Consider the following 22,214-nt stretch of genomic DNA (forward strand, 5'->3'; position numbering starts at 1 on the left):
TGAATGGTAAATATCTCAACAAGTGGGATGACACCAAGTGACATCCTAGGTGGATGATCATAAGTTTCATAATGCCTAGATAGTTATGCATGATCTCTTAGTTTAGGGCAAAACCAAATATACATCTCACAAAGAACCATAAGGTGATTTATATGTGTTTTAGTACACATTAGATACAAGTGAGATGTTAGGATGGTGAACAAAACTCAAGATGTTGATTTAGTACATCTTGTTGAGTTTTAGGTTCATCAAAATACATAGTTATGTGTTTTCCAATTATTGGGAAAGCTAATGTACAAGTCATGTGCATTGAGCTCAAGGAACATAGTTGGATATTGGTTTTGAAAATGATTTTAAAAGGCTTTTGGAAAACCTTGGTGAAGACTATCTTTTGATAGTAATCATCATTGAATAATTAGACACAAATTTGGAAGAAAACACTAAAGTTTTTACAAGGTCTCAAGTTTCTGTCAATATTTGAAAATAGGAAGTATTTTCATAGAAAACTATTTTTCTTTGATAGAATATACCCTAAATAATATCTATATGAATTATCATGATTTTTAGAGGGTTGTAGATTTTTTGGGGAGTTTCTGAAGTCTGCTGAAATTGAATTTCAGAGAAATCAGAAACCCAATCGATCAGTCGATCGATTGGATGAGTTTCGATCGATCAGCCGATCGATTAGAAAGTTCATTCCCACGAACAGAAGGTCAGTGAATCGATCAGCCAATCGATTGACCCAGGATGAATCAATCAGTCAATCGATTCAAAGGGAATTTCTACAAGCAGAAGCTTGCGGAATCGATCAATGGATCGATTGAAGTAGCTTCAATCGATTGAGTCCCAACTTCAATCGATTGGGAAGTCTGATTATAGCTGGAAAAGCCTGATTTTAGCACATTAAGCCACTTCAAGTTCCAATAGTCATTCCAAATCCCCTGGAATACATTTGTATACATTTAGGGGGAGTTTTAATGATGAAAGCAAGTATGGATTGGTTAAGGTAGACTTAGGTGAAATTTAGGTTGGGGTTTAGTTTCATTATTGAATTTTGAACCTCAAAACTTCAAGTTTTGGTTTTCCTAACTGTTTAGGAACTCCAAGTCATTGTTGGTGCAATGACAGAAGTTTGACCATATTTTAAGGGGAGTTACTCTTTGAATGCATGAAAATTTACTTTCAAGGACCTTTTTAAGGGGGTTAAACCTTCGTGATGGATAATACTCAGGGTCGAGTATTGGGGAACAATGGAAGATTGGTTATCTTCATTGCTAGGATGATAAATACTCTCGGATGAGCATTGTGGAGTAGGTTACTGCTCAAGGAGGAGCATTGGATTAATGAAGGGGATCAGACCTTCATTGGTAAAGTGAAAAATGCTCTTGGATGAGCATTGAGAAGAAGATTACTACTCAAGGGGGAGCATTGAATACAATGAATGAGAGTTTCATTGGGAAGTTGATGCATGCTCTAGGATGAGCATTGTGAAGTGAAGTAGATCTCAAGGGGGAGCCTTGGCGGCAATGAAGAATAAGAGGTCTTCATTGTGGGGTTGATAACAACATATGAAGTTGTAAACAACATAGAGTTAACTCTTGTGGAGAAGAGTATGTTTTCTTGGTTTGATGTGTGACAAAGAGGGAGAATGGAAGGTTAAGTTAGACCTTCATCCCAAGAAGGGGGAGTTTGTCCTCTAGGAAAGGAAGAGGATGAAGGAAACCTTCATTCATGCTTTATCATAAAGTTAAGGCTATGAGATTTAGTTTTGGTGTAAAGAAGCGGTTAAGGCTATGAGATTTAGCCTAGTGATAAAGAAGAGGTTAAGGCTATGAGATTTAACCTAACTTAGAGGTATTGTCAAATATCAAAAAGGGGGAGATTGTTGGGGAAATTTCCCTAGGTCAAGGTTGACCAGTTTGACTAAGCTTGAGTTAAGTCAAACTTGAGTCAGGATTTGAGTTTTGATATTTGACAATATAAGGAGATTGCTGGAGCAATCATCCGGTTGTGGAGATGGTCAAAGGATTGACCAGGTTGATGAGAATACAAGTCAAGTAGGTCAAGGTTGACAGGAGACTTGACTGGGAAAGTCCTAACTGGAGGTTAGACATTTGGAAAGTCCTAGTGTGGAGCTAGGTAGGAGAAAGTCCAAATGTGATCTTGGCAAAGGAAAAGTCCTGGTGAGGAGCCAGGCAATTGGAAATTCCAAGTGTGATCTTGGCAAAGGAGAAAGTCCTGGTGAGGAGCCAGACAATTGGAAAGTCCAAGTGTGATCTTAGCAAAGGGTGTAAGTCCAAGCATGTGGTCTTGGCAAGGTAAGTCCTGGTATGACTTGGCAAGGAAGACCCGACAACTAGGATGAGGTCGAAGGAAGCTCCTGAAGGCAAGGCGTGAAGGATGGGGAGATATCCGAGGGACGCGAGGCTGATGGAGGAGGCTAGAAGGCTAGTTCGAGGTTGGTCGGGTGTGGCCAAATGCTAGGCATGGAGACCCAATAGGTCACGGTTGACCGAGAGTTGGTTGGAGACTTTGGACTTGAAATTGAGTCAAGTCCAAGATGGTCAATCGATTGGGAAATCGATTGAACCAGGGTCAAATCGATCAGCCGATCGATTGGAGTGTGATGCGAAGGAAGAAAAGGCCCAATCGATTGGTCGATAGATTGGGAGCATGAGTCGTGAGTACAGAGGCTTTCCCAATCGATCAGGCAATCGATTGGGAATCTCCAATCGATCGGGCAACTGATTGGGAATCTCCAATCGATCGGTCGATCGATTGGAGCTGGGAGTTCTCGCGCGATCGCGAGAACACAGAAAGTATCTGAATCGATCGGTGGATCGATTCAAAGTGTCCCAATCGATTGCCCGATCGATTGGGATTCGACCGTTGCGCAAGATGCAGGTGATGGATGGCTTGGATTGTGAGGAGCTGACGTGGCGATCGATTGGGGTTGATTTCAATCGATTGGGAGCACAGGATATAGTCGTTGCGGAGCGTTTTTCTCCGTAGAACTTTGGGTTCTTCTTCCTGTGATTTTTTTACGATCTTCAACGAGCTTCTCTGACTTTCACCGCCAGTTTTTGAAGGCTCTTGAGAGTGTTCTCTCAAGGTTCAAGAGACAATAACAAGCAACAAGTAAGCAAGAAGAGAGTGTTTTTACTTGTATTTGTATTTCTTCTTCTTGTGTGAGTTGTTTGTGTGTGTGAGAATTTGTACAAGGCTTCTCCGCCTTCGGCTGCGACCGAGAAGGAGGGTTTTCATAGTGGAGGAACGTGTCATGTGTGGATCCTTGGATTAGTCACCTCTTCTTGAGGTGGATACCAAGTAAATCTACTTGTTAGCGTTGTGTGAGTCTTGTATTTTATTTTCGCTGCATATCATCATCAAGACGCAACAGACGAGCGTGCGACGAGACCCGACGATCCCAACATAGTAAGCTACCTATCATGCTTCTATAATGTCTTAAGTCAACTGATTTACCATTTGTGTCACTATCTAGATTAATGTCACTAGCCATAGGTGTTTTTAGTTTTTTTTGAGTTTTCCAAACCAAATTTTCTAAGTAGTTCTTTTATGTATTTAGTTTGATGTACATAGTTACCTTCTTTAGTTTGTTTAATTTAAAGTCCTAGGAAATAATTTAATTATCCAACTAAACTCATTTCAAATTCGGTTTCCATTAAAGTTATAAATTCTTTTAAGAATTTTGAATTGGTTGACCCAAATACTATGTCATCAACATACACCTGGGCTATGAAAATATCAGAATTAAGGGTTTTTATGAAAAATGTAGGGTCAATTTGACCCTCTTAAAACCTTTTTGAATTTAAAAGCTAAACAATCTTTCATATCAAGCCCTAGGTACTTGTTTTAATCCGTATAGTGTCTTTTTTAGTTTAAAGACATGGTTTAGGTATTTTAGATCTTCAAAACCTGGTGGTTGACTTACATAGGTTTCTTCTTTAATTTGTCCATTTAGGAATGTGGATTTAATATCCATTTGATATAATTTGAATCCTTTGTATACTACAGAGGCTAGCAATATCCTAATTGATTCAAATCTAGCTATCAGAGCATAAGTCTCATCATAATCTAGACCTTTGACTTGACTAAACCCTTTGGCAACTAGTCAGACTTTATTCCTTATGATTTCTCCTTGATCATCTAATTTATTCCTAAATACTCATTCTGTGTCAATAATTGTCTTTCCTATTGGTGGGCATACTAGATCTCAAACATGATTTCTTTCAAATTGACCTAACTCTTATTGCATTGCAATTACACAGTCGGGCTCGTACAATGCATCATTTATGATTTTAGGTTCAATTTTAGATATTAGTGCTATTTGACTTAAGTTTCTAAAAGGTTGATCTGGTTTGAACCCTTAATTCAGGATTACCTATGATTTGTTCAATTGAATGATTAGGGTTTGATTTTATTTTTCGTGAGTTAGATTTTTTAGGTTATTTGGTTTGTATTAATTGTTGTTCTTCTTTTTTATTTATGGAACTATGTTGATTATTAGTTAAGATATTATTAATATTTTCATCAAAAGTTACATTATTGGTTTTTTCAATTTTTAAGGTAGATTTATTATAAACTCTATAGACTCTACTTGTAGATGAATAATCAATAAAAATTCCTTGTTGAGTTTTTGAGGTGAATTTTCATAAGTAATCTTTGAGGTTTAAAATATGAACATTACATCTAAATATTTTAAAATATTTTATATTTGAAATTTTATTAAAATAAATTTCATAAGAGGTTTTATTCAGAAATTTGTTAATTATAATTCTATTTTGAACATAACAAGCTGTATTAATAACTTTAGCCCAAAAGTATTTAGGTAAATTATATTTATTTAATATTGTTCTTGCAGCTTCCTATAAAATTCTATTTTTATGTTCTAATAGACCAGTTTGTTGTGGAGTTTTTGGACATGGAAATTCATGATGATAATCATTTTCTAAGCAAAAGTTTGTAAAATTTTGATTTTTGAATTCTCCTCCATTATCACTTCTAATTTTCTTCATTTTTATTTCTTTTTCGTTTTCTATTTGTTTGCAGAAATTACTAAATATTTCAAAAGTTTTATATTTATGAGTTAAGAATTTAACCTAAGTATATTTAGAGTAGCCATCTATTATTACCAAGCAGTAAAAACTTCTATTTAGTGATTTTACTTTATGAGAAATTTGTTTTCTTTGTTGACAATGATTACATATTTTATTTTCAGGATTTCCTAATTTTGGTAGACCTTTAACTAACCCTTTTTTGTTTAATTTTAGTAAATTCCTAATATGGGTGTGAGCTAGTCTCCTATGTCATAATCATGTTTCTTCATGATTTGTTAAAAGGCACTTGGGTAATGTTTTTGGTAGATTAATTGAGTAAATATTTTTATCTCTAAATCCTTTTAGTAGTATATTGGTTGATTCAGTGTAACTTATTAGACATTCAGAAGATAAAAATTTGACTTTAAATCCAAAATCGTATAATTGACTTATATTAAGCAAGTTATACTGAAAATGTTCAACAAGCAAACCTTTTTAATTGATATGTTTGATTGTAATTGAATTACACTTGTACCAATTATCTTTACCTTATCGATGTCGTTGTTTCCAAATGCAACTGATCTCGGGTTTTTGAACTTAATATTGGTGAATTTATGTTGATCCCCAATTATATGTCTGGAGCAGCTGATGTCTAAGATTCATTTATCTAAAGTTTGGATTCTTACACATAACGTAGGAATTAAATTAAAGTTTAGTTAAAAGGATTTTTAAATGTGGTAAATTTAGTTATTAGGTTGTATTTTAAAATTTAAGTTATAATGTTGATTTAATTTTAAGTTTGACTATAGGTTTATTTAAAGTTAAGTTTATTAATTTAATACTTGGGTTTAGGAATTAAAATAAGTTTGGATTAAGTTTAAAGTTTAATTTATGTCTGTTTAAATAAGTTTAATTAATAATTTTTAAGTTAAGTTTTAAAATAATTTTAAATTAAGTTTTAAAATAAATTTAATTAAGTTTTTAAAATAATTTATAACTAAAATTTTAATTAAGTTTTAAAATAATTTTTAATTATGTTTTAAAATAATTTTTAATTTAGTTTTAAATTAATTTTTTTAAAAAATTAATTAAGTTTTAAAATAATTTTTAATTAAGTTTTAAATTATGTTTTAAAATAATTTTTAATTAAATTTTAAATTATGTTTTAAATTAAGTTTTTTTACAATAATTTTTAATTATATTTTAAAATAATTTTTAATAAAGTTTTAAATTAAGTTTTTTCTTTACAAAATTTTTTAATTAAGTATTAAAATTATGTTTTAAAATAATTTTTAATTAAGTTTTAAAAATTGTTTTTAATAAAGTTTGTATTAATTAATTATTTAAAAAAGGTTGTTGAATCTATGTTAGATTCAAACTTAGTTTTGGGTTAATCAAGTAAACTTCTTAGGGATAAGTTTTCAGTTCAATGGCGAGACATATGACCTTCTTGTGTATCAACGGTGGACCTATATACTTTCCAAAATAGTCTTGCCCAAAAAATTTAATACTAATTTTTTGTCTAACTAGCCCATGTTTGACTAGGGTAGCTTCGGTTAGATCCACTAAGCCTAGTGCACCAGGTATAATATACAAGATTTGACCTAGACATGTCTTCGACAAATCTTCCTTGACGTACTATCATCCCAATCCACTCCGATGCTATGTTAGAGGGTTTGGTAAACCTTTTTAACTAACCATTTTAAGTAGAAAGTAAACATAATTCTAATCATGTAAAGTTGGTTAATCAAGTTGGTTGAACTGTTTTTCTAATTGCTCCCCTTGAGTCATAGCTTAGATATGGTCTATTTAAGTAATGAATCTGATTCTTAGGGATTGAATAGAGATTTGGTTTAAATGGTTTGGTTAAATATTTTATTGGAACTCATGCTTGGACTTGACTTTTAGCATTTTGACTAATTAAAGACAAATATGGTTTATTTGTTTTATTTGATTTATAGTCAAGTCTCAATTTGTTGTACACGGCTCGTTGCAATCCAAGTACCATGTTTAGACACTTGGATCCCAGTTTGAACTTTTTCAATGTTTTCTTGAATAGCTTGACTTGTCCTTTCAGATTGAAAATTTCTTCCTCAAGTTTTGCAATTTGAGTTGAAGTTTCAACTTGAACTTGGTTAGTCGAGTCACTCAAGTTAACTTGCTCCTTAAGGTAATCTATTTCCTTAAGAAGCAAGTTATTTTAATTTTTGAATTTTGTCAATTTTTTAAACAAACATTTAATAATTTAAGTAAGTTTGACTTGGAATAAAAAGTTATCATATTTGGACCTTCGGAAACGGATACGGGTCCGTGGCTTCTCTCGGACTCAGTGTCGGTTTCGGACTCGTACTTTTCCTCGGAATCAGAATCGGAATCTTCATTTTTTGCCATAAAGGTAAGACGGCTCGAGTGCTTTGGTTCTTCCACATCATATTACTCAGAGGATGACTCATCCCACGTCGCTTGGAGGGTCTTCTTCCTTCTTGATTTCAGATGTTCTTCCTTCCGGTTAGAGCATTCCTTTTTGAGATGCCTCTTCTTGTTACATCCATAACAAATCATTTCTGATTTGTTTTGCGTCTAGTTGATCAGTGTCCTTTTGGTGCTCTTTTTGAACTTCTTCCTTCTTAGTAATTTTCGGATCATGTTGACCAGTTTCTCTTCATTGGTTGAGTCTAAGTCAATCTCACTTTCTGGTTCAATCTTGGCTCTAGTCTTGGTTTATGTGCTTGACCCTGCATACAAGACAACACCTTTCTCAACTTGACTTAAGTTAGACTATTCATTTAATTCAAATTCGCAAAATAATTCATCTAATTTAATAATTGAAAGATCCTATGAAACCTTGTATGCATCTATTATTGATGCCCACAAGGCATTTCTCGGGAAAGTGTTTAGCGCGTACCTTATCGTATTGCGGTTCTCCAAGTGGTGTCCGATTAGATGTAGGCCATTGAGAATATCTTTTGACTGAGCATGTATTTGCATGGTCGTCTCTCCGGGAATCATTTTAATATTAAATAAATTATTTAATAATAAATCTCTTTTGTTTACCTTATATTCGTCGGTTCCTTCGTGCAGCTTTACCAGATGATCCCAAAGTTGTTTTGCATCTTTGTAGTGCCCGACTCGATTTAGCTCTTCCATTGTTAGACCGCATTAAATGGTGTTGATCGCCTTGTAATTTAGTTGCACATTCTTGATCATCGAATGGGTCCAGTCTTCTGGTTCTACCGATTTTCTATCGATCATTGAGGGAGTGTATCCTTTGAGTATGGTGAACCAGAGTTTGATGTCGGACTTAAGGTAGCACTCCATTCTATTCTTCCAGTAGCTAAAATTATCTTCTTTGAACAGTGGAGGGCGGATGGTGTTGTACCCTTCTTGGTAGGAATTTGACATACTTGGATCAAAGAGAAAAACAACAAACAAATTTTCAAGACTCTCGTCTTGGGATTAGTAGTGCTGGAAAAAGAAATAAGAGTAAAGAAAACTTTAAAGGAAAAAAGAGAGTTTTTAAAAGTGCTCGAAAAACGATTAAGTACTTTCAGAGCAACTTGGCTCTGATACCAATTATAGGATCGAAAACTAGTGATAGAGAGAGGGGTGAATATCGCTTTTAAAAACTCTTTCTTTTCTCGTACAGATTTGTAACACGAATATCAAAGCGGCAGTGGAAAACAATACAAAAGACTCAAGTCGGTTAGTTGGTTCGGAGCCTACGTTGACTCTTACTCCAAAATCCGCGATCCTTGATTGCACCGTTGGGCAATCCACTAAAACTCTTCTTTCTGAAATCCTTCGGAGAGAAGCAATTCGTACAGATGCAAAGTAAAGATAGTAACAACCTACTATCTTATTTTAATTTAAGTACAATCGCAAGCTAGTAAATAATTATATCAAACAAGAAATATCGATGAAGTTTATTGGCATCGTGTCAGAGCAGTAGCTTGCTTGAAGGAGCTTGGCAGAACAGTAGCACGAACAGAGCCTTTTCACAGAGAAGAACTTGAAACAAATTCATTGTTCAGCCTCAAACCTTGAGCTTCACTTTTATAAGAATGGTCAACGTTCGGTTGACCGATCCTTGGGTTCAATCGACCGAACCCGCTCGCTGCCTTCTTTGCTGAGATCCGATCCTCGGACATTAATGATGTTTAATGGTTTTGTCGACTGATTCCATTATTCAGTCGACCGAATGATGAGCTTTCCCCGTTCATCGAGATTCTTCATCAATGCGCCTTTAATGTGATGATCGTTCGATCGATCGATCTCCTAGTTTGGTCGACCGATCAGCCAGCCTTCAATATGTGCTTCTGATCGATCTGATAGGTGACACATCATTAAGGTTTAATCGACCAATCCTATGGTTCGGTCGACTGATCATGCTTGATCGGATTCTGCCTTCATCTGATCTGATCTGAGGTCTGAGTTACCCTGATTCGGTCGACCAATCCCTATGTTCGGTCAACAAATCAAGTTGGTTCCTGCAAAACAGAGTTAGACAGAATATACTTCTGTAAAACAAAGGTTAACACAGTAATATAATGTGATGCATGAGTAGTAATAGACAGTAACACTGTCTTGATCTCAACTTGGAAACCTTCCTGGTTTCTTCAGTTGGATCAACGACCTTAGGTTGTTCCTTTCAGGAACACAACCTCACTATCGTTCCTCCAGTTGCTTACCTCAACCTACTTACCAAACATAATCCTCCAGACATGTTTGGACTTTACTTCTTAGCATTGGATCAGCCACCCAGAACTTTCTCTCGATCTACGGTCCTCCAAACCTATCTAGTTTCTTCGCCAAGTGTCGAATCCTCTCGACCCACTTGGTCTTTCTGCTTGGCTTCCATGATCTGCTAAGTCTTTCCTGCCTAGCCTCCAACTAGGATTTTCCCAGTTGAGTAAACAGTCTGCACACTTGGTCAATTTATTAGATTACAAAAAGACTTAACTTGAACCTTTGATAACATCAAAACTTAGGTTTTATTCTAGTGCAACCTGCACCAACATTTCTAACGGATTGTTTGGATAAAGTCTAAAAAAATAAATTTGCTAAAATAACTCTAACAAATATGATTTTTGTTAAATAAATTTTAACGATCAGAATTTTTCTAAGAGAAATTTTGACAAACTATTTAAAGCTTAAGTTAAATTGATTAAATGCTTCATAGTTAGTTAATTAAATATTTTATTTCAGTAATTGGCTTCCAGATTGTGGTAAAGTACTAGGCCTTTTTGGATATTTGAACAACAACCACTTTCTAGACAAAGTATTTTAAAGAAATTAAGTATTTAGCTTTCTCTCTGAAAGCCCACAAAAACAATTAACTTAAGCTTATTTTTTGAACCCAATATAAGTTTCTTCCTACTGAGTTAATTAAAAATTTTCGTGTAATATATTTTCTATTTTTTCGCTTGTAATATCTAAATGACCAATTTAATCCTTTATAATTCCTGAAAGTTGAAGCAGACAAATTCAAGCATGCAAAATTTTTTATTAAGTTTTCTATTTGATATTTTAAATTTGCATTTTCAATTTTTAATTTTTCATTTTCAGTGTTAATCTTATCGAGATCTTCTAATCAACAAGATATAGCTAAGGTTGATTTTAACTCTTTATTTTCTTTTTTCTAATTTACAGTAAATTTTCGATAATAGTTTTATAAACTAAAATAATTTGTCAGGAAGAAGAGACCGTACCTGACTTACCTCGTCGATCTTGCAATCTGAAGCTCCCTTGAAGTGTTGCTTTCTTCCGATGTCACTCTCCCTTCATTGATGCTCTCGATGAGCTTGTTTCGTCTTCGTCTTCTTGGTGACTTGCTACTAGTGCAAGTCCAACGATTGTTTCGATCTCTGATTCAGACGACGTTTCACTACAAGAAAAGATTTATACTAGTGTTTCGTCCCATGTTGCCTTTAGAGTTTTATACTTGTTTTGGACTGCCTTCTTGTTCTTTTCCTTGTCCTAATTCTTCAATTTTGGGTAGTTATCTTTCACGTGCTCTTCTTCATTACAATGGTAGCATTTTACCTTTCTTTTCCTTTTTGTACTTGCATTGATTAAATTTATTAGATTTAAATAATTTTTAAATCTACTTATCATGAATGTCATTTCATTGTTCTCGAGAAAAATTCAGAATCTCGTTCGTCCATCTTTGCCTTTAAGACAATATTGTACTTTGGCTCCTTCTTCAAATCTGCACATCTCTTTTCATGGACTTCAAAAGTTGAAAATATTTAGTCTAAAGTACTTGATTCTAGATCCTTAGATATATAATAAGCATCTACTAATGATACACATTCAGTAGTTCTAGAAAATGCGTTAAGCGCGTACCTTAGCGAATCTCGGTTGCTTACCTTTTCTCCGAGATTCGTAAGTCCAGTGATGCGTTCCTTGATTCTTGAGTGGAGGTGTGCGATGGCTTCGCCTTCTTCTAATCGAAGGTTGCTAATCTGGTTCCGGAGTAGGTCTCGTCTCGCTAGTTTTGCCTCCAAGGTCTCTTCGTGTTTCCAAGAATTTCTCCTAGAGCTCCGTGGCTGACTCGTAGGCTCCGATACAGTTGACTTCTTGGGGTGGTAAAATGCTAAGCAGATGAAACTCTGCTTTGTCGTTTGCCATGAAGTCGGCTTGCTCCTTCTTCATCCACTAATATTCTTCTTTATCTTTCGGGACTACAAAATCATATTTCATAATTATTAATAATTCAAAATCTATTTTAAAAATACCTCCATCTTTTTCTACCAGCTCGCAAATTCTCCCTCGAACTTCGGTGGGTTGATACTCAGTCCGGTCATCTCGTGTGCTTCGTTCAGCGGTTAGTCCTCTTGAAGTGAACCCGCTCTGATACCAATTGTAAGACTCTTGGCGGCCAGTTAAAGGGGGTAAATAACTCTGTAAAAATAACACGAACCTTCCTTAAATATTATAGCTTAATTAAACTAACACTTGCATAAATTAAATAAGAAACTAGAAAGAAAAGGCACAACGAGGTTTACTTGGTTACAATCAGGGAGGTTGTTAATCCAAGGAAGTTGAATCTCACTATCAAAGTCTCCTTTAGGTGGAGAAGCCTCTTGCAGCAGTTAAAGCACTCAAAATGCAAAGCTAAACAAAGGAAATTATTTACACGTGTTCTGTCTAAGCTTGCTTCAGGGACTAAGATTGTATTTATAACCCTGGTCGGGGAGCCTGGAAGAGTTTCAGATACCTGGAGGGGGATAAAATTTAATCCATGTCGCAACGGATCGCGTTTGACGCGATCTGGATAATTTTCATGGTCCAAGCGCCCAGACCAAAGTTAACCTTATGTTAACTTGTTTGGTTCGGGTTTTTCCTCCGGCTCCACTCGCTTGGGTCCGGGTCTTCTACTACGGCTCCGGCTCTGCTTGTTTGGGTGATTTCGACCATCCGGAATAGGGCTCACCTAAACCCATTTTCCGACCTTCGAGTTGTCTTCTGTTCCAGCTTCTCGTCCCTTAGAAATATCGCGTGCCTCCTTCTCGTCCGCCTACGTACTCTTCCGTAGTACCTCGTCCCTCGGACATACTGAGTTTGTCGGCTCTCTCTTGTGTCGTCTTTCTCGCTAGCTACGTCTTTCGCTCGATTTCCTGTGCTCCAAAGTTCCTACTGATGGTTAATCCTAGGAAAACGTACCGGTTCCACTGTACAAATTTTTTTTGTACAAGTGTCGAACCTTTCCTTAAATAACCTATTATGTTCTTTAGATGTTAAATTAGGAATCGCAAATGGAACTTAACATCATTGATTCCAAATTTAATTTATCTGTTCTTAATTGTTTAGATTTGAATCGCAAGCGAAACTTAACACTATTGATTCAAATCTACCTAATTTATTAATTCCATAAATATTAATTTTCAAAATTATCTTCCAAGACTGCATGGCGAGGCACATGGCCTTCTTGGATATGGGAGCAACCACCACCGCCTAGGCAAAGCCTTTTAAGGAAAGCTAATATTTATTTCCTTAAATAACTCTAGGTAAACCAAAAAGAACAATCAAAACACAAATTCAAAAAAGAAGAAAACACAAAATCGAAAAATAAATTCGATAAACTAGATCTAATTGCCTCTTGTATTTAGAATTCTTACAAAGAAAATAACTAGTATGATGCCGAAGAAAATTACTAGTTATACCTTCTCTTTGTAAGCTAATGACCTCGAGATCTTCTGCCGTATTCCTCGCCTCGCCTTGGACGTCGTGTGGGCGACGATCCTCCAAGATAAACACCACCCAAAAGAGTCCTTCCTCTTCCTTTAAGATTCGGCCACCACCACCACCAAGGAGAAGAGAGCAAAGGGAGAAGGGAGAGGGCCGACCACCAAAAAACCTCTAAGCAATAGAATAAGAATTGTGTCTCATGAAGCCCCCTCACCCCTTCTTTTATATTACTTGCCCAAGGCAAATAAGGAAAAACCTTTTACAAAAAATAAAATCATCCAACAGTTTTTCCTTTTTCCTTTTTATTTTTCCTTTTCTTTCCTCTTGATTGAATCAATCACCAATCAATGGTTGTGATCAATCCTATATGGTTTAGGATTAAGTTTGGCCGGCCCCTTGCTTGGGCACCAAGCAAGGTGGCCGACCACCATATTTAGGAAAGGAATAATAATTTTTTTTTATAAAATTTTACAAGAGAAAAAACTCTTATAAAATTTTACAAGCTCTCTTTCCTAAAGTAGGAGTTAAAAAAGGAAAGTTTCAAAAAATTATAACCATGTTTTAAATTTAAAAAACTCTCTTATAAAATTTCCTTTTTTAACATGATGATAGAAAATTTTAATTTTAAAACTTATCTCCCTTTTTTCTTAAACCATGAGGATGGTTAAAAAAGGAAAGTTTTAAAACTTTTAAAACTCTCTATTAAAACATGTGGCCAAATTCAAATAAGGAAAGTTTTTAAAATTAAAATCTCTCTTTTAAAACTTATAGTTTTCTACAAAGATAAGATTTTAAAAAATTCAAAAACAACCCTCCTTGTTTGAATATTGTGGTCGGCCCCTTCATGCTTGGTCACCAAGCAAAGGGTAGGCCCCTATAGGAGAGGATGTGGCCGACCCTTGCTTGGTCACCAAGCATTAGACCGGTCCACTTCTTGGACACCAAGAAGAGCCTTATATTTGGATGAACTTGAGGCTATAATGAGGCTACGACAGGGACGTAGAGGAGAAATTGGTTTTGGCCTTCCGATGAGCTTGAGTATCCCGTGTTCGCCCCGAACACACAACTCAAGTTCATCGATAATAACTCATTCCACTAGAGAGTTATTACCGCACTACCGCACCAATCCCAAATTATATTATGGGCTCCTTCTTATCATGAGTGTGCTAGTCTCCCTGTGTTTAAGATTACGAATGTCCACTAATTAAATAAGTTACTGACAACTTACTTAATTAATATCTAGCTCCAAGAGTAGTGTCACTCAACTTTATTGTCATGTCGGACTAGGTCCACCTGCAGGGTTTAACATAGTAATCCTTATGAGCTCCTCTTGGGGACATTCTCAACCTAGATAACTAGGACACAGATTCCTTCTATAATCAACAACACATACTATAAGTAATATCATTTCCCAACTTATCAGGCATATTGATTTATCGAGCTAAACCTTACCATTTGATAAGTCAAAGAAATAAATATTAAATATATGTGCTTGTTATTATATTAGGATTAAGAGCACACACTTTCATAATAACTAAGGTTTAGTTCTTTTACTAAGTCAGTACAAAAAGAACTTACCTAAATGATCATACTCAATACACTTAAAGTGTATCAGTGTAATTTATTAGTCAAGATAAACTAATACTTAATTACACTACGACTATTCTGATAGTTTGTTCTTTTCCATCTTAGTCGCGAGCAATTGTTTATAATTTATATAGAACCGACAACATGATCTTCTGAGTGTGACACCACACTCCATGTTGTCTGCTATGTAAATTAATTGAACAATTATATTTAATAAATAAATACATATATTGACCAATGTGATTCTTTTATTTCAACAAATAAATGTTTACAAAAGCTAGGCTTTTAGTATACACTCTAACAATCTCCCACTTATACTAAAAGACTAAGCTGCCATATCTGTTGCCTTACATCTGATTCTCATCCCCTCCACATGCCGATCAAAAGCTTTCGCCGGAAGGGCCTTTATGAAAGGATATGCTAGGTTATCTTCTGATGCAATCTTGGCGATGACAACTTCTCCTCGCTTGACGATGTCTCGTATCAGGTGGTACTTGTTAGGATCTTAGATGGCTAGAGGGGGGTGAATAGCCTCTTAAAAACTTAAACAAAACTTTCTACAGAGAAACTTGTTAGCACAGCGGAATTAGGAAACTAAAACAAAAGGAAACAAGCACACTAATACTCGGATTTACGAGGTTCGGGGATAACTTTCCCCTACTCCTCGGCGTGTCCGTAAGGTGGACGACTCCTTGATCTTCGGTAGATCGCACCCCGGATAAATTCCGGCTAAAGATCCTCCTTCTCAGTGGAATAACCTCTCCACAAAGTCTCAAGAAATATATATGTTAAAGCACAAGACTTACAGAGCTCGGTGGCAAAGAAGAATGAACTAATCGCTTACAACCACGCGAGGATCAGTGGAAACAGAGAACTCACAGATCACAGTTTCTCACACGAGAGCTCAAGAACTTAGCACACACCGTTTCTTTCACTTTCTTACTTGCTTGTGATTCTTTCCTCTCGCTTTTTACTGCTTCTTAAGCCCTTGTTCTCTGTTGTCACGGATCGTGGTCAATCTGCACAAAATCATCGCTGCAGCCAATCCCTCTTCCTCCTTACCTGGTTCTCTGAACTCACACCAATGAAATCACAATCTTCACTGGTGTCTTCTGAGCTCGAACCAATCACCAGGAGTCAAGCGGATCACAGCCAGATCACACCAGTAGCCGTTGATGCTTCAAATGCACCATGCGCCGCGAATCACAGCAGAAAGTCCATTTGTCGTATTCCTCTTATGGACTTAATTTGAAATTATGCTTGGAATGGTACCTGTGATCCTGCAAACTCAAAAGCTAACAGCACGGATGGTTATATCACATGAATCAGGCAAATCAAATGCAGTGGAGGAATCGCAGAAACAGCGAACAAATTTGGTTGTGTGTGGATCGGTCACCAGACCGATCCATGGACCGATCAGGGCATATCCTGATCGGTCCACAGCTTGTCTGATCGGTCGTGGAGACCGATCAGACGGCAGGTGGATCGGTCGGCAGACCGATCCCCTGCCTTCTTCTCTTCGCACTACCATCTCCTGATCGGTCTCCAAGACCGATCAGATTGCACTCAGTGTGCTACTGAGTGTTCCCTGATCGGTCTACAGACCGATCAGATTACACTCAGTGTGCTACTGAGTGTTTCCTGATCGGTCACCAGACCGATCAGGAAACTTAGTTTCACTAGATCGGTCTGCCGACCGATCCACTGTCTTATGTATCACTGGATCGGTCTGGCGACCGATCCAATGTACCATGGAATGTCCACTTAAGTCCCTCTCTGACCTAATCCGGAGAACAGACTACCGAGCCCTCTCCGACTTCGTCCGGTCCAGAGAACGAGCTACCGAGCCCTCTCTGACCTAGTCCGGAGAACGAGCTACCGAGCCCTCTCCGACTTTGTCAGGTCTAGAGAACGAGCTACCGAGCCCTCTCTGACCTAGTCCGGAGAACGAGCTACCGAGCCCTCTCCGACTTTGTCAGGTCCAGAGAACGAGCTACCGAGCCCTCTCTGACCTAGTCCGGAGAACGAGCTACTGAGCCCTCTCTGGCCTAGTCCGGAGAACGAGCTACCGAGCCCTCTCCGACTTCGTCAGGTCCAGAGAACGAGCTTGTTGGTTGCTACTCGAAAAACCTAGAGGTTCCACTGTACAAAAATTTTGTACAAAGGTCTGAACCTTTTCCTAGCTACCATGTGTTCTTTTAAATTAAATTTTGGATCGCCTGCGGAACTTAACACGTTTGATCCAAAACTTAATCTATTTGTTCTTTTAGGTTTTGACTTGGATCTCCTGCGAAACTTAACACGTTCGACCCAAATCACCTTAAGTTATTAATTCCATTAAATATTAATTTCCATAATTGGTTCCCAGTACTGACGTGGCGAGGCACATGGCCTTCTTGGATATGGGAGCAACCACCACCGACTAGACAAAACCTTTTATAGAAATCTAATATTTAATTTCCTAAAATAACTTTAGGTTAACCAAAAAGAACAATCAAATCACAAGGAAAAATAAAACAAAAGAACACAACTTCGAAAAACATATTCGAAATACTAGAATCGTAAGCCTCTTGTATTTGGTATTATTTCCAAAAATAACTAGTATGATGCGGAAAGGAAAAATACTAGTTATACCTTTTAGAAAGACCTCTTGATCTTCTATCGTATTCCTCTTCTAACCTAGGACGTTGTGTGGGCAACGATCTTCCGAGATGAGAACCACCAAGCACCTTCTTCTTCCTTGCAAGTTTCGGCCATCAAAACATCTTCTAGGATGAAGAGGTTTGGCCACCACCACCATGCTCCAAGGGATGCTAGAAACAAAGCTTTCTTTCTCTCCTTCTTCTTCTTCTCTAAACTTGATCCGGCCACCATATGAGTCTCCACAAGAAAGATGAGGTTCGGCCATCAAAGAGAAGAAAGAAGGAGAGGATGGCCGGCCACACCAAGGAAGAAAAAGATAGAGGAAAAATAATAGAGTTATTCACAATGAAGGCACCTCTACCCTCTCTTTTATAATCCTTGGCCTTGGCAAATAAGGAAATTTAAATAAAAATTTCCTTAATTATTTTGCCATTGATAAGGAAAATTTATTTAATTAAAAACAATTTTATCTCATCAACAATGTGGCCGGCCACTTTAAACCAAGCAAAGGAAATTTAATTCAATCAAGAATTAAAACTTTCCTAATTTGTTTCCGGAAATTTTATAAAAAATTTCTCTAATAATTTTTCCCTTCATGATGATTAATAAAAAGGAAATTTTATAAATTAAAATCTTTCTTTTAAACATGTGGATAAAAAGAAAGTTATCTCTAAAAATTAAAATCTCTTTTAATCTACAAATAAGGAAAGATATCAAATCTTTTCTTAATCTCTTGTAGAAACTTATAAAAGAGAATATTTAATTTTTAAACTTTCTTTTAAATCATGAACATGGTTAAAAAGGAAAGTTTTTCTTAAAATTTAAAATCCTCCTTTAATCAACAAATAAGGAAAGATTTCAAATTTTAAACTTTCTTTTAAACATGTAGATGATTTTCAAATAAGGAAAGTTTTTACCAAAAATTAAAACCATCCTTTTAAACTACAAATAAGGAAAGAGATTAATCTCTTCTCTTAATCTTTTGTAGAAAGTTATAAAAGGAAATTTTTAATTTTTAAACTCTCTTTTAAAATCATGATATCCACATAAGAAATAATTTTAATAAAAAATCTTTTTTAATATTCTAGTGGTCGGCCACCTAAGCTTGGGACCCATGCTTTGGCCGGCCACCTACATGGCCCATCCTCTTGGTCTTGGCCGGCCCTAGCTTGGGTTCCAAGCTAGCTTGGCCGGCCCCATTGGATGGGTAAGAAGGTGGGTATGCGGTGGGTGTAAATCTCTATATACTAGAGGCTACGATAGGGACCGAGAGGAGGAATTGGTTTTGGTCTCCCGATGAAATTAAGCATCCCGTGTTCGCCCCGAATACACAACTTAATTTCATCAATAATAATTCATTCCACTAAAGAACTATTATTGAACTACCGCACCAATCCCAAATTACATTTTGGGCTCCTTCTTATTATGAGTGTGTTAATCTCCCTGTGTTTAAGATAACAAATGTCCACTGATTAAGTAAGTTACTGACAACTCACTTAATTAATATCTAGCTCCAAGAGTAGTACCACTCAACTTCATCGTCATGTCGGACTAAGTCCACCTGCAGGGTTTAACATGACAATCCTTATGAGCTCCTCTTGGGGACATTCTCAACCTAGATCACTAGGACACAGTTTCCTTCTATAATCAACAACACACACTATAAGTGATATCATTTCCCAACTTATCGGGCTTATTGATTCATCGAACTAAATCTCACCCATTGATAAATTAAAGAAATAAATATCAAATATATGTGCTTGTTATTATATTAGGATTAAGAGCACACACTTCCATAATAACTGAGATCTTTGTTTCTTTATAAAGTCAGTATAAAAGAAACGACCTCTAATGATCCTACTCAATACACTCTAAGTGTACTAGTGTAATTATATAGTTAAGATAAACTAATACCTAATTACACTACGACCTTCCAATGGTTTGTTCCTTTCCATTATGGTCGTGAGCTACTGTTTATAATTTATAAGGTACTGATAACATGATCTTCTGTGTGTGACACCACACACCATGTTATCTACAATATAAATTAATTGAACAACTACATTTATCATAAATGTAAACATTTGACCAATGTGATTCTTATTTCTAGATAAATGTTTATATCAAAAGCTAGGCTTTTAGTATACACTCTAACAGAGCTACCGAGCCCTCTCTGACCTAGTCCGGAGAACGAGCTACCAAGCCCTCTCCGACTTCGTCAGGTCCAGAGAACGAGTTACCGAGCCCTCTCTGACCTAGTACGGAGAACGAGCTACTGAGCCCTCTCCGACTTCGCGTGCCAAGTTTCCAACTTGGACTTTTCCCTTCCACACGATCAACCTTGATCAGTAATCAATCCGAGTTCAATTAACATCTGATACAAACTTAAATCAGTGTCAACATCAAAACAACAGCCAGGTCAGACTGTATCAACAATCTCCCCCTTTTTGTTGTTTGACAACACGATTTAAGTTTATATCAGAAATGTTCTTATTTTCATAATTTTAGGGGAATCAAGATCCTCCCCCTAAGATGAATATACCATGATGTAAGGAAGTCAATAACGAGAATCAAGATCCTCCCCGTTATCTTCTCCCCTAAAATCAAACCTTCATACATCTCTAAACTTAGATATCTCTCCCCCTTTGTCAAACACCGAAAAGGTGCGAATGGGGTGATAAGACTCAAAAGACTCCCCCTTAACCCATACTGTCTTTTCTTAATGCACCTAGAGTTCCCTCTAAGTGTACTATGTGACAGTAAGAAAGAGATAAGATACAATCAAATCATGGCATAGGAACAACATATTAATATGAACTGAAGCATAAGGAAAAACGAGAAATAGACAAATGAATAGCAAAAATATATGAGTAGCACAAGTATCCAGGTCAGACAAAGATATCCAACAAATATCGTCCAAAACACAGACAGGCAAAATAACACATAGAATGTATCAATCAATTTCCTCAACATGAGGAACATCATCATCATCCGCGGGAGGTTCGTAACCCTGAGGCAGCATGCTGGAGCTCGAAGGTGGATGGCCCGAGAAACGCTGTGGAGGTGGGTAGTTGGCCATCCAGCCCAGAAGCAGCTGCTGCGTCACCAGCTGCTGACTGCGTAGAGCTCAGCAGCCAGCAGCTCATCGTGCTGATCGAAGCGGCTCTCTAGCTCAGCGATCTGCCAGCGCAGATCAGGATCGGCCTCATCAGCAGCAGGAGGAGGAACAACAACCTGTCGAGGAGGTGCCCGTGGTAACTCTCCCAGACCTCTCCCATCCTTCCACCGAATAGTCTCATTCTGTCCCAAGATACTGGACTCGGAAAATGTCCATTTCCCAAGTCTGCAATCCTGTCGGACCATCTTCACTATCCTACCCTTAGACACATCTATCAGAAGGGTCTCGAGCCAATCTGTAATTATATGCCCATAAGGCATATAAATAGTGGAGCTGCTAGGCTGAGAATACAAGATGATCGAAGTATAGATGCTGGACATAATGTCAAAGTCGAGACACCGACGCAACCCATAAAGCATCAAACAATGATAGGGGCGGATCTCTGCTAGAGGTTTGGATGTGATTGGAAGAAGACAGTTTGTTACTATCTTAAAAAGAATATAGTCAGGAGGAGATAGTCGTAGGGCGGCAAAGGTGGGAAACTCAACATCCAACTCATCCAGTCCATCTGGTCTAGGATGACTGAAGAAGTATTCATAGATGGAATCAGGTGAGACATCAAGTGGAGGAAGTAATGGGTCTGGTAAATCAGGATAAATGGAAAAAAGATCTCCTGAACACATTCAGCAACCTAGATACCTAAAGAATTCTACGATGGAGAAATCGATAGTTCTCTTAGCGACTCTGGTTTTATAGGCATCATCACTGTTCTGATGAAGATTGTTGTAGAATTCAGACACTAGGTCATGGTTGATGTCCCTTTCCAGGTAGACTATCGAGTCAAGTTTGTAATATGCCAAGGTTTCGGATACAGAGGGACAAAACTCATCCATGTATTTTCGATCCACAGATCGACATGAGAGTAGCTTGAATGTCCTCTGTTGAAACGCCTGTTCAAACTGGCGGTTCGGGAATCTCGAAGATGAGGAAGGTTGAGGTCGGGAGGGTGTTTGGGACTTGGATTTCTCAGCAGAAGACTTAGACGTACCCTCACCGGTTGATTTCTTCCTAAATAGGTCAAAAATAGGACATGGTCGGGGCAAATGGGAGTCCACGAGAGCCACAGCGTCGAGAACAGAGACAACATACAGAGATACACTGTGAAAAGAAACTAAAATGCCAAAAATAAACAGATTTCGGGGAGAAAGGAAGTTACCTGGGCGCCATTTGAGGTTTTCGGAGAAGGTGGAGAGAAGAGTCGGGACTGAGGAGTGGTTCGGCTAGGGTTTTCGGCGTGAAATGAGAGGACGAAGGATTGGGGGAAGTTAAAAGGGTGATCAGATCATAAGATCGGACGGCTGTCCGATCAGGAGAAATCCTGACCGATCCAGGGAACGTCCTGATCGGTCAGGGAGTGTCCTGATCGGTCGTGGAGACCGATCAGAGAGCTTCCTGATCGGTCCCTGGACCGATCAGAGGTGGATCAGAGGTAGAGCCTCCTGATCGATCGTGGAGACCGATCAGGGAACCTCCTGATCGGTCCCCGGACCGATCAGAGGTCGATCAGTAACTACTGATACGTGCCAGAACCCCTGATCGGTCTGCAGACCGATCAGATA

Source organism: Zingiber officinale, chromosome 1B (genome assembly GCF_018446385.1).
Source record: "Zingiber officinale cultivar Zhangliang chromosome 1B, Zo_v1.1, whole genome shotgun sequence".
Lineage (NCBI taxonomy): Eukaryota > Viridiplantae > Streptophyta > Magnoliopsida > Zingiberales > Zingiberaceae > Zingiber > Zingiber officinale.